Consider the following 11,368-nt stretch of genomic DNA (forward strand, 5'->3'; position numbering starts at 1 on the left):
GCTGCTCGCTAATATTTAGGGGCAATTTCTTTTTAGTCTTTTTCATAGACATTCTATGTGGTCATTAGAACACTGTGCTTTTTTGCCTACAGGAGCACATTTTACATTGTTAGAAACTTTACATTTTAATGAGCTTTGGCTACTTTGTCGTCTAGATGTGTCACGCCGTGATTATTCATTCTTGTATTGTTGAACATTTAGATCATTTCCTTTGTGTAATTTTTTATTGAGATATAATCAGTTTACAATGTTGTGTCAGTTTCCGGTGCACAGCATCATGTTTCAGTCACACATCTACACACATGGATTCCTTTTCATATTCTTTTTCATTGCAGGTTACTGCAAAATACTGAATATAGTTCCCTGTGCTCTACAATTTACAGTGTTGTGTATCTACTTATTACTACTGTTATAAACGCGGCCCGCTAAAGCTTGTGGCGTACATCTGGTTTTTCCACATGTGTTGAGATTATGATCTTAGAAAGACTCACTGAAGTTAAAAGTACTAAGTCAAAGGATATGACGGTTTAAGATTCTTGCCAATCTGCTTTCTCGAGCAAAGAAGCGATTTTCTGAAGTAAATAATGTTTCTACCGATTTATACTCACACGAGCAGTGTTATCTGAGCACTTTTTCTAACTGTAGGGTTTAAAGGTGTAAAAAAAGGCATCAACAGTTTTTAGTGGGTCTTTTGAGCAGTCGTGATGGTCAGTTTTACATGTTGACCTGGTTGAGCCACGGGGTCCAGATGTTTGGCCACACGTGGCTCCGGGTGTTTCTGTGAGGATGTTTTTGGATGACTTTAATATTGCAATCCATAGACTCAGCCAAAGAGAGTGCCCTCCCTGATGTGGATGGGCCGCATCCCATCCGTCGAAGGCCTGAGCAGAACAAAAGGCTGACCTCCTCTGCCTGAGAGGAAATTCCTCCTGCCCGATAGCCTTTGAACTGGGACGTGGGCTTTCTCTTGCCTTCAGATTCAAACTGAAACATCAGCTCTTCCTGGGTCTGGAGCCTGGTGGCTTCTGGACAGGAGTGTCACCATCAGCTCTCCAGGGTATCCAGCTACAGACTCACCTACAGATCTTGGGTCTCACCAACCTCCATAATCACATGCACTGATTCCTTTTCAGAAATCTGTGTATCTATCATCCATCTGCCTATATACCTGTCTGTCTTTTATATATATATATGTATATACAGCCACACACACCTGCACACACACATCCTTCAGTTCTGTTTCTCTGGAGAACCCTGTCAAGACAGCAGCTCTGAGAAGCTTCTGCATTTTTGCTGATTAGCCGTGTGCCCTTAGTCTTGGACGCTCTGCGCACGTTCCATGGCTTTGTCTGTAGCAGGGTGTTCTCACTGATGAACTAAACTCTACCCACTTTCATAGTGTTTGTAAGGAACCCTTTCACTGTCCTCACCAACCCACCTCCCTAAAATCCCAAGAACCTCTATCAGAAATACTAAATTTTAGGCAAAACTTAAAGAAATTCTGATTCCGAAAAAAAAAAAAAGGATGTGTAAGGGGAGCATATGGACATGATCTGTCTTCCTCTCGATCAAAAAGGAAAAAAAATTTTAAAGGCAAAGTAGCCTCTGTGGTTGGTCCACCAGGAATCAGGGGTTCTTTTGACTCTGTTTCGGGCTGGACCCCAGAGACCAGACAAAGCTTCCCCAGCAGTGGTGAGCCTTGCGCCATCCCAGAGCGATGTGGCATAACCTTGGAGTTAGCTTTATTTGTGTTAGATTCTGTCTATAAAAATAACTAACTCTGAAAGCCATTGTCCAGAGGAGCAAATGTATTAATGTCAGAATCTCAGAGGCTGGAACAGATCATTAATGAAGATAAATAGATGAGCACAGGTATTTCCTTCTCTGAGTCGTCCGAAGGCCATCAGCTGGCGGCGTTGGCAGGGAGCCTCCTGTCCGGGTGACCTCTGGCCCGAGCACCGTCCGCCTCTCCCGGTATCAGTTCCTCTCAACTCCAGGTTTGGGGAAAGAGGGACCATGAAGCGTCATAGCAGCTTCTCCTCCGCTGCTCCCCACCCGGCACCCTCCGTCCAGCACTGGGCTGTCCCTGGACCCGCTGACCACAAGCTTCTCCCAGCTGTTGGATCTTTTCTAAACCTTGGAAGCTGAGAGAGATCAGACAGCTCTGTAACCAGTGAGAACCGTTTCTAACCAGAGTTAGGAAAACCGAAAGGAAGTGGAATGGCAGCTCTAAACCCGCCGGGCCAACGGCGTGCCCCCGTAGGGGTACCTTTCATTCTTTTCCCCCGAGACTAAAACTCACACTGTTGTTACTGCCCCCCACCTAACAGCGTAAGTTTAACTAGTGGCTGTAAATATTTTAGTAGACAGAAAAGAGGCTTTTCTCTTAATAGGAGCGCATTCAAAATATAGGATAGTAATTAAAGAAAACTGCTGGTGTTTACAGCCTTATAATCCCTGCATTAAAACGAGCCATGTGTGGGGGAAACAAGCATCATAAGTGCTGATTATGGTCAGGAGAGGATGGTCTATTTTAAGCTAAATATAAATAATTCATAGATTTCCCATAATAGCACATGCTATCTTGGAGGTTTGAAAGAAATTCATGACACTAAGAAACTGATAATATTAACCAAAGTCAGTCATTAAAATATCTCTAGTTTCCATTTTCTACCACAAAAATGCTGGTAATTATTTAGAGCAAGAGCTTTTTTTTTTTTTTTTTCCCCTAAAATCACTCTAACAAAACCACTTCCTTTCAAGACGCACGCTGAAGGGCAGGCCACTGCTCACTGCAAAGCCCATCTGTGCAGAGCTGCTAGAGGACCTGTCCTAGCATTTCCTTTCTTCTTGAAAGTGCACATCTTGGGCTGTGATGGTGACTGGAAAGTGCCTGCAAATTTGCAGGAGAAAATTCTGTATAGAACATCAGCTAGAAAAAAAATTACCATTAAGAAGAATTTTCAGTGAGAACATGGTACTCACATGGCCTCAGATAGCTTCTGGTTACTTATCTTTACCCCGTCTGCTTCCAAAAAAACACTGGGTTTGGTTTAACAAAAACACAGATAAAATGGAAGCAAAGATCATTCACAGAAGACTAAGAAGATGGGGCCAAGCAGCTGCTTTTCACAGACTCCTGCAGGATGAGTGTAATTCTGAAGCACGTAGCCTCTCCAGCCACATCTGCCTGCGACGGCCGGTGATGTGCAGGAGGAAGCCAGGGTCGTGACCACGGGCCTCGGGAAACTCCACGCCTCTGCCATCAGTGTTAAACCCCTGTGAGCAAAAGGCTGGAAGCGATGGGAAGACAGTGGGGAAGACGGCGCCCTAGACATGCGAGTCAATGGACAGAGACATTTATGTATCCCACGCGGTGTGCTGTCCTGGGGCACTGGGGCTGGAAGTACCAACGCACGCTTTGCCTCAAGAAGCTCGCAGTCTGTTGCAGCAACGTGGATGGACCTGGAGATGGTCATTCTAAGTGAAGTCAGCCACACAGAGAAAGGAAAATACCACATGGTATCGCTCAGATGTGGAATCTAAAAAAGAAAAAAAAAAGACGAAGTTACTTGCAAAACAGAAACAAACTCACAGATATAGAAAACAAACTTAGGGTTACCATTGGGGGAAGGGGGTGGGAAGGGATAAATTGGAAGTTCAAGATTCACAGATACTAACTACTGTATATAAAATAGGTAAACAACAAGTTTATACTGTACAGCACAGAGAACCATATTCAATATCTTATAGTCACTTATGGTGAAAAAAATATGAAAACAGATATATGTATGTTCATGTATGACTGAAGTATTGTGCTGTGCACCAGAAATTCACACAACATTGTAAACTGACTGGAAAAAAAATAGAGAGAGAGAAACTCACAGTCTGTAAAGGGCAGGAGAGGGGGTGTCACACGGGGCAGGGAGACAGCCCCCCAGCATGTCACTGACCCCACCTGGATACCCTGTCCTGTCCTCACCTCCACCCGCCTCTGCTGTCTCTCCATCCTTTCTGCCCTCTAAGCCACCAAAGGGAGCCTTTTTGAAGCCCCAAAAGACCTGGCAGCTACCAGGTTCAGAGGCGCCTGAATTACCCAGGGCAGGTCAAGTCCCTGGTCTTGCTCTGTCTTGGTGGTAATTTCAGTGTCAGAAATATGCTATTGTTTAGAAAGATGCCTGGGAGTCCCTTTTTCCTAAATCAGACTCTTTTTAAAGTAACTTAGGCCATGTGAGTGAAAAGCATGCTCGTTACAGAACCCAAATCAAGGCCGCTGTGATTACTCGGGTACCAGCTCTGTCTGAACACCAGGCACCATCTTGAAAAGCATCTCTGTTAACTGAAAACGGAGGGACTGGCAGTGAAATGACTTCTAGCTGCAGAAATTTGTGACTTTTATAACTAGAAAGGAAAGATTAAATTTAATTAACTTTAGAATAAAGTGGAGGAGCCATGTCCTGATTCCCCTGGATTCTAAGGCGGCTGTTTTCAAAGAAAGTTGACGAGGATTACTTCGCCCAAATCATTCACAGGCAATTTTCCAAGATGTTTTTCTCAACACATAACATTACTTTCTATCTTTCTACCTAGCTAACTAGCCCTCAGTAACAGCTTGAATATATTTTGATGAAAATTACCTGGTATAACTACAAATAAATTGTAGACCAAATACCCTGCCATGAGGTTTTTAAAATAATGACCACATGTTAGAATCTGAGAATTAAATGATGAATGAAATTAAAAATTCCCATCACACTAGAAAGGTTCTTTTTTCTAGTTTAACTTAGATCTTTACTAAAATGATACAGAATGTATTTTTTTTATCGAAGTAGAGTTGATGTACAATATTGGTTTCAAGTGTACAGCATGGTGGTTCAGTATTTTTGCAGACTGCACTCCGCTCTAGGTTATGGCAAGGTAATGGCTAGAATTCCCTGTGTTGCACAGTAGATCCTTGTTGCTTGTCTATGTCATACACAGCGGTTTGCACCTGTTAATCCTGCACCCCCAATTTGTCCCCCTCCCCCCTCCCCTTTGGTAACCACAAGTTTGTTTTCTACGTCGGTGAGTCATACAAACTGTGTTTAGTCAGTGCCATTTAATTTCTTAGAACTATAGCAACCAGAAAGATTTCCTTGTTTTTGAGAAAGCCCCAAATATCATACAAATCACTAACCCCCAGCTGTCATCTGCCCATGGCACGATTTTGCAGATTGCTTTATTAGCATTTTGTTCCAAGGGATTTCCTTTCTTTCTTTTCTTCATTTTCTGAAGGAGCGACTGAGATTTTCAGTTTTGCTCCAGGATATCAAAGACAGTTCTTCTCTCCACGACTTTGGTTTTGTTTTGTTTCAATTTTGTTTCTCTTTTGCTTTGCGTAGCTTTTCATAAAGAAAAAAGTAAATGAAACTTTTTAGAGCTTTCTTCCTTTCACTAAAATGGAAAGCCCTTCTCCTGATCTTTTGGAAATTTCTGTTTCATTGTCCATTAAGCAATAAGCCACAGAAAGTGAAAGTTCTGGAAACGTTTGCAAACATGGTTCCCGGGACTCGGCGGTGCTCCTGGAACGCAGGGTGGCTGGACCAGAGCACCCGCAGGGCTTGAGATTTACTCTCTCCTCGGAGGAAGTGGGTTTGCTTATCTCTGGTTTTCTCTGTGCCTTTTTCTCAGTATAATTTGAGCTCAAAGCAAACCGCATTTCCATACTGTATGAAATGAGCAAAGTTCATAGTAAAAGTCCCATCTGAAGGAGAAGTTTTATCATTTGGGACGATTGATTGACACAAGCACTTGTACAGAATCCCGGCTCCCTCTGTCTAGTATCAGAGCCTACTGTGACTCAAAATCCAGCAAAACTACGCCGGAAAGTGGTGCCGAACATCTAACGTGTTGTCTAGTCTTTAAAAAAAGAAGAAAAGAAAAGAAAAGTCAAACTAGGTTAAAAAAATAAAAAGGCTTATTGTAATTTTCAACGGCCCTCTTTATTCTAAGACGAAAGTCACCTAGCTTAGAGAAATTTTTGATTTTCTTTGATCAGTTATTTCAGTCTTGTGAAAATTAGTCTATTTTCATTAATTTTTCGATGACAGACAGACTGTGATGCCAAGACTATGGCCTACTTAAAGACTCACCTCTACATCTCCCCTCCAGGGGCTGGCATGGGCACCCCCGGTTCCATCACCTGATATGGCCAGGCCCATCTTCCCCACAAAGGCCTCCTCACTGACTTTTAATTTTATTTCCAGGTAACAAATATTCATAGGGAGAGGGGGAGACTTTTGTGTGTCCTGACCTGCTGTTTGTATTATGTTCCATCAAGAGCAAAACAGTAATTTACTGAAACAAGGCCTGACATGAAATCTACGTTCCCCACGGAGGAAGTGGTGACTTTTGTGTGACCAGCACACTTTTACTGTCACCCCAAGGGAAACACAGTGGGGACTCGTGAGTAAGTGGGGCAGTAAAAAGAGCATCCTGGTAAAGGTCGTTTCCAGAGACTAAAAAGGGACTATTTATGTTTAAATTTGTTACTAACGAAAATCACTGTCATTTAAAATACGGATTGTGAAAGGTGCTCAAACCAAGAACAGCCCTATTCTTCCAAAATAAACTTAAAATTTTCAAAGTCATAACCACGATCAAATGTTGAATATTTATTGGCCAGATCTTTTTTTAAAAATCTTCCATTTACCATTTGTAGTCTCCTTCCACAGCCGGGCAGACTACCAACGACGTGGAATCCAGATACATGATAATAAAACCATTCTCAGGATTAAAAGCCGTATTAAATAAGCCCAGAGGCAAGACACTCCATGCATAAATATGTCACATTCAGTTGATCATTAGGAAAGTGCTGAAAATATTATCTCTTCACCTTAAAGAAATAATGGGAAGACATAAAATTCACTTGAACCTTTTAACCCTAGCCAAGTTACAAGACACAAAATGCAAAGTTAAGGGCAAGCTGGTGTTTTTTCCGAGCTTATAAAACTGCCAGCAAGCGTCACAAAGTTTGGTAGCTACTTTCACATTTCTAGTTATATATCAAGGGTCTGCATCGGGGTGGGGGACCAGGATGAGGAGAGAGGAGGGAGCCAGGTGGCCCGGGACAGGCCGTAAAGCAGATGTTGCCCACCGAGAAATAAAAACAGCAAGGAGACCAGCGAAGAGTCAGTCCCCGTTCCGAGTCCCCACCAGCGGGCCCTGTGCACGGCACCAGTGACGCAGTCTGGGTTGGGCAGAGAACCACAGTCAGCCCATTACCACCCTGCCCCGCCCCCGCCCCGACCACATCTGCCTCCTGCGGCGAAGTTCTCTTTGACAGGAGGGAAACCCAAACGTTTTTTGAAATGCTCACCCCCATCTTCACCTGCTGACAATCATCAGTAGCTTAAATAAACACAGAGAATCTCCCCTAAAGCAACAAACATAAAGTAATGCCTGACCGCCGCTATTCTGCATGTCACCGTCATCCCCGCTGCCCAGCAGGCCCAGGCCGCGTGCTGCCTGAAGGCCTGGTGTAGACACGGCAGCAGCGGCTCCAGAGCGTAGGGGGACCCGCGCGTCACGTAGCTGCCAACACACAGTATTCCGAGGGGACTTGACTTTTAGTTCGCTACCTGAAATATTGCCACGACTCTCTTCCTGGAGCCATTGTTGGAAACAATCTCAGACAGCCTTCAACCATCAAGACGGGAGGACCGGCAACGTTCCGCAATCAGCGCTCTTGAAATCTACTGACTTGAGGCAGGCCAGGACTGCTTTTGAAGTGCTGTCTTTTACAGTTAACTTACTCACTGTGCTATGTGCACACACACACCCCCTTGCTGTTCCAACATGAAAAATGAAAGGTGTAACATGGCAGGCACAGCCCAGGGACCGAGTGAGAAGGCAGATGAAAGAAACACATCAGAGAGGAAGCGTATTTGCAACCAGTCCCTGCAGAGAGCACAGGATGGACTGTGTCAATGTGTTCAGCCAGTGATACATACACACATACATACATGTACACACACACTAGGTGCCTAATATATGTGCATGTATACAGTTGGTGTTATATATATGTGTGTATATTTTCAGTGCTAGAGATATGTAGGTGTATACAGTTGGTGCTTAATATATGTGTATACAGTCGGCATTTAATATATATACACATGTATAAATTCAGAGCTGTAAACACTTCTGGCCATGATAGGCCACAGGTGAAACATATGTAAAAACAGAGATGCTAAGAAAATGAAAATGTCTCAACTCTCGAGTTTCCTTATGACCCAATATCCCTAACTACACGTTCCCAAAACACCCCTTTTTCTATGCCCCTCAGCATGTAACTATCTAATGTCTTTGCTTAAAAAAGTTAGTGCTGCCAATAATAACAAAGCACCTGCTGGGTTTCTTTTAAGTTCGTAAATTTGCACTGCAATTATTATTTGTGATTTTTTTTAAAACCAAGACAAAGGTCAGTAACATCACTCATCAGATTTAGATGGCGGTAAAATTTAGTTCTGGCCTCACTGGATTAAGAAAGACTATCACAGGAGCATGGGGTAGAGCTCCATGGTAGAGTGCATGCTTAGCACACATGAGGCCCTGGGTTCTGTCCCCAGTCCCTCCATTTTAAAAAATTACATAGAAATTATGTCTCTCTCCCTTCTTGAGACAGACCACATTCTGTCTATGGAATGTGTATCTCTTTAAATAAACTTGCTTTTGATTTAAAAAATAAAAATAAAAAAGGATGTCACAGACAAACTCTCTGTTCTCAGTTCATTGATGTTTTATTCTTCATTTTCTGTGCTTTTTTCTTACGGGTAAAACATCAACAACTTCCTAAAATAGTCCAGAAAGTTTAAAAGGAGTGTGATAAATTTTACACACAATTAGACTCTATTTAAGAAATAAAAAACCATTATCTTGCTGTTTCGGTCTCTTCCCTGTAGCTTAATTATACACCACAAATCTTTTGCACAAACAGCCTATTAAGTAAATACGTAGAGACCAACCCCACATGAAAATACGCATCAGTGTGTGTTTCCTTAATCTGTCTCACCAGAGGGTGCATGTTGTAATAAAATATGGCCCTTGAATTTGACCAGAACAGCCTCGTGTCAACAAAGCAGTATGTTGACTTTTTAGAAAGATGAACGTACGTTTCCTTCAGGAGGGTCTGCCTTCCCCCAGACGTAGCCAGGGTGAGATTTCTGCCCCCAACGTTCAGTTCTCCAGGAGACTGTACACCCGCCCCCTGTGTCTACCCTGCATTTTCCTCCAGGTTCTGAAGATACAGAATTGGTTTCTGAAAACTGGGCCAGGATAGTGTTTACCGTTCGAGTGGCACGTCCTTCATCCTGTGACATCTGTGGAGAAGGTGGATATTTGCATTTCCAGAGGCTTTGCTGCGGGGTAAATCTAGTGCGTTCTGAGCTGCGAGTTCAATTCCCGAAGGGACAGCCACCGCCTACCAGGCTTAAATTGTGTCAGGGAGAAACTTTTAATAAAAACTGGATGCATTTAAAGTGGACGGCGTGACCTGATACACGGACACGTTCGTAGATGATTACCACAGTCAAGCTGATTAACGTCTTATCTCCTCTCGTGTTTGCCATTGTGTAACGAGCACACCTGAAATCTGGTCTCAGCAAATTTGCCATATTCAGTATTAATTGTTATCATCATGCCGTGTATCAGATCTCAAGACCTATTCATCCTACGTAACTGGAAATTCTGTGCCCTGTGAGCAACACCTCCCCGTCTCCCCACCTCCCTGCCCCCACATGAGTCAGCAAGCCCACTGCTGGGTATGCACCCAAGGGAAATGATATCAGGGTCCCACAGAGACCCCTGCACTCTCACATCCACTGCAGCATTATCCATACTTTGTAAGCTTTGAATAAAGCCACCTCTTCCAAATAATTTAAGGTTAAAACCTTCCGGTCCCATCCCATCTCAAGCAGATTGCAGAGTGAGCTGGGGAAACATCTGAACCGAGGCCAGTTACATCCCTCAGGTCAAGGTCATCTGTGTTTGTCCCTCAGTGCCCCGCAAGTGTGACTTAGCTTAACGCCCTCTGGTCCATCCAGATTGTCACAAATGGCAAGAGTTTTTAAGGCTCAATAATATCCAATAGTATATAATGTAGCTGCGTAGCAAAGCATCACGTTGTACACTTCCATTAGCGACAACTTCTATTTGTCAGTTACACCTCGATAAAGCGAGGAATCAAGATGAAGACTGAGCTGCAGAGCCAGCGGCCCCACGGTGCCCTGGTGGCAGCCCCCACCCCTTCAGAGGACAAGGAAGCAGTATTCATTTGGCTTCCAACTTTTCGGCGCAGACCAAGGTTGCAGTGAAACACTTACTTTCCCAGAGAAGCTTCAGAAACCTCTCGAGAGGTCGCTATGTTGAGACGTTCCTTGAATTTCAGTGGAAATGCTGAGTGGCTCTCGGTAAAAATTTAAGCAGAACAGAGGGGCACACTTAAAGCTTATCCATGTCCCAGCAGACACTTCGCCACACACTCGGGTGACATTTTTTTGTGTGGCTGGAAAGTACGTCGGCACAACTTGTGAGGTACTCGAGCAGAGAAGTGCCGAGTGAGGCGGAAATAAAAGTAACCCGTGAATGTCCTGACGGCTCAGGCGGCTGCCTGCCAGGCCCCCCGCCCCCAGGAGGGTGGGCTCAAGCCCCGGCCGGGCAGGCTCTCAGAGAAGGCAGCTCCTCTGGGCCCCCGTCCCCGCTGCCCAGCGTCAGGTGCGGGGGGCCCCTCTCTGCTCACCCCAGCCCATCGCCCCACCTCTCCTCCCTGAAAACTCCCCAAAGGCGGCAGGCCCACAGAGACCCCACCTGCAGCCCCTGACCAACGCCTGGCCCCCGGGCACAGAGAGCACAGCGCACTCGACTCACCCCCTCCAGGCAGCAGCGTGAGACACCAGATTCCACTGAGTGGGACAGAACTAATCCCCTGACGAAGAGCCTCTGGACGCGGAGGGTGGTTTCAGAGGACCCTGTCACCAGGGCCACTGACCACCCCGCTGTGAGAAGGGGGGCCCTCTGCCACCACTGACTCAGAACTCCCGAGTCCGGGAACACGCCGGACCCTTCTCATGCCCGCATTTTGTGAAATGTGACAAGAGCTGGTTCATCCCGAGGTGGGCTTTGACGTGCTGAGCACTCGGCCGCGCAGCGGATCGCTTCTGTCGGGGGAGTCTGCGGTCCCCGCCACTCGCAGGAACCTGAAAGGAAGATGAGCTCCAGGTGACTGGCTGGCTGTCTCTCCCCGCCAGGGACCTCTGTCCAACTCCTGAAATGCAGACCAGAGCCGGGGCTGCTGCGCGGCAGTGGGGTGAGATGCGCAGTGTTGTTCCTTGTG

At 45.1% G+C, this 11,368-nt stretch overlaps 1 long non-coding RNA gene across 1 annotated transcript; it reads right to left on the bottom strand.

Annotated features, from left to right (window-relative positions):
- Positions 1 to 1,788: 1,788 nt before the first annotated feature.
- On the bottom strand, positions 1,789 to 10,497 carry LOC141575997 (uncharacterized). The gene is made up of 2 exons (XR_012504148.1): positions 10,359 to 10,497; positions 1,789 to 3,542 (listed from the first exon to the last, which is right to left on the bottom strand). It is a non-coding gene; the product is annotated as an uncharacterized LOC141575997 (long non-coding RNA).
- Between the last annotated feature and the right edge of the window lie 871 nt (positions 10,498 to 11,368).

Source organism: Camelus bactrianus, chromosome 35 (assembly GCF_048773025.1).
Source record: "Camelus bactrianus isolate YW-2024 breed Bactrian camel chromosome 35, ASM4877302v1, whole genome shotgun sequence".
Taxonomy (NCBI): domain Eukaryota; kingdom Metazoa; phylum Chordata; class Mammalia; order Artiodactyla; family Camelidae; genus Camelus; species Camelus bactrianus.